Below are 2,705 nucleotides of genomic sequence, written 5' to 3'. Positions count from 1 at the left end.
TACACAGATGTGATAATTTAAAATTGTGAAAATAGCTCTGGGTTTCTTTCTGCTACATATAAGGAACTTTAGCATATGTGTGTGATATGTAATATATTCAAGAAAAACCTTATTATATCAATATGTTGATCCACAGTTAATATGGTGGTTACCACTAGCATTTAGTTCATTATAGGTTTGTCTTAGAATGCAGAAAGTATTTCAGGAATTATAATTTGGATAAACTAGGTCTCTTTATAATGTTTCCAATAAAGTTTGAACTACTTGCTACATTTTCCTCTCAGTAACCTTTCTCAAAGATTAACAGAATCCTTTTATTGATCTCTATTCTACCCAGATATATTACAGCACACATAAAAATATTTATTGGCATTGCTGTTGATGACTATCAAGATGTTTCTTCTACTGAACATTATTTTTAAAGTAATGATTGACAAAATATTTTTCTCTCCCTTTATCCTTGCCTAAGTTTTTGTAACCCGTAAGTATATCTAGTAAGTATCAGAACAGGAACTAATCATTTCTGCCTACTCACTGTCATTGATACTTTGACAATTATCAAAAAGCCTTGACATTTATTATACACATGAATGATGAACATTTCTTTTAAAACAGAATCCTCAGCTTGACTTATAGAATTGCAGAAATAGCTGTGACAGTTTGAAAATTGTATTTAAATAATACTTATAAGGGGAAATTTAAGACTTTGGAATAAGCAAAGAAAACTTCTGTCTATATATTCAACACAATACAGAGCCTTTGGTGATTATCTGAACCTATAGGAATATGCAACCTTGTCTCTAGGTTATTTTACAACTCTGTACAGAGTAAAGTTAAGTTGTAGAAAAATGGCTAACATTGCAAATAATTCTTGTCTGTAGACAGGCACAGAAATTTTGCATATAGAAGGAAAACATTTCTCCTCCTATGGAAAAGCCAGTTTTGCAAATTCATGTCAATATTATTCATGATTCATGAATGTGTCTTCTTTGAGGTCTCCTTTTGAACCTATTGTAATGGGTCTCTCATTTAATTAACGAGTTAAATAACACCTTTGGCATATGTTAATTTTGTATTTGTATGAGAGTCTTGGTTTTATCTTCTTTTGAAAATTATCATCTAACATAATTACTCCTTGGGCTTGCTCATTTATGGAAACTCTTATTTATTTTTATTTTATTTTTAATTCCAGAGTAGTAATATGGGATACAGTGTCATATTAGTTTCAGGTGTATAATACAGTGATTCAGCAATTCCATATATCACCCTATGCTCATTATGACAATTGTGCTCCTTAATCCCCATCACCTATTTCACTCATTCTCCCTCCCACCTCCCCTCTGATAACCATGTTTGTTCTCTATAGTCAAGAGTCTGTTTCTTGGTTTGTCTCTCTCTTTCTCTTTGCTTATTTTGTTTCTTAAATTGCACATGAGTGAAGTCATATGGTATATGCTTTTCTCTGACTGACTTATTTCAGTTAGTGTAATACTCTAGCTCCGATCATTTCATTTCAAATGGTGAGATCTCATTCTTTTATTATGGCTAAATAAAATTCCATCTCTTCTTTATCTAGTCGTCTATGATGACACTTGGGCTGCTTCCGTTATTTGGCTATTGTAAATAATGCTGCTATAAACATAGGGATGCATGTCTCCCTTTGAATTAGTGTTTTTCTATTTTATGGATAAATAACCCAGTAGTGCAATTACTGGATCCTCAAGTAGTTCTATTTTTAACTTTCTGAGGAACCACCGTACTATTTTGCACAGTGGCTCTACCAGTTTGCATTCCCACCAGCAGTGCAGGAGGGTTCCTTTTTTTCCACCCCCTCGCCAACACTTGTTACTTGTGGTTTTGATTATTGCCGTTCTGGCAGGTGCAATGTGATATCTCATTATAGTTTTGATTTATGTTTTCATTTATGGAAACTCCTAGGGCATTCAGGTGTTAATGGGAGTTAGGCATATTTGAATGGGTAGAATGATGGTCTATGAAGTTGTGAAAGATAAGAGCTTGCCTCTGGTGAAATTTAAGATATAGACCTAGTCAACATAGGAAATAGATCCCAGGGGGCGACTGGGTGGCTCAGTTGGTTAAGCAATTGCTTTTGGCTCAGGTCATGATCCCAGGGTCCTAGGATCAAGCCCTGCATTGGGCTCCCAGCTCAGTGGGGTGTCTGCTTCTCCCTCTCTCTCTGCTGCTCTGCCTGCTTGTGCTCTCTCACTCTCTCTCTGTCAAATAAATAAATAAAATCTTAAAAAAAAAAAAAGGGAAATAGGTCTGTAAGATTATAAAGGTTGCCTGGGGTTTTGTTGTTGTTGTTGGAGTTTGTTTCTTAGTTTTAGTAGTGCCTATACAAAATCTGTTTTTGCATTTAATCTGTTACACTGCAATTATTTTATTTTTTTTTAAGATTTTATTTATTTATTTGACAGACAGCCATCATAGGTAGGCAGAGAGAAAGAGAGAAGGAAGGAGGCTCCCCACTGAGCAGAGAGCCTGATGCGGGACTCAATCCCAGGACCCCGGGATCATGACCTGAGCCGAAGGCAGAGGCTTTAACCCACTGAGCCACCCAGGCGCCCCACTGCAATTATTTTTGATATGATTTCTTGTACTTTTTTTTTTCAAAATCTGTAAATTGGTTCAGTAGCTAAAACTGCCCACACTTCTGATAACAGCTATCAATAAAGAGATGTTGA

Source organism: Lutra lutra, chromosome 11 (genome assembly GCF_902655055.1).
Source record: "Lutra lutra chromosome 11, mLutLut1.2, whole genome shotgun sequence".
NCBI classification, from domain to species: Eukaryota; Metazoa; Chordata; class Mammalia; order Carnivora; family Mustelidae; genus Lutra; species Lutra lutra.
This window is presented reverse-complemented; position numbering follows the sequence as displayed.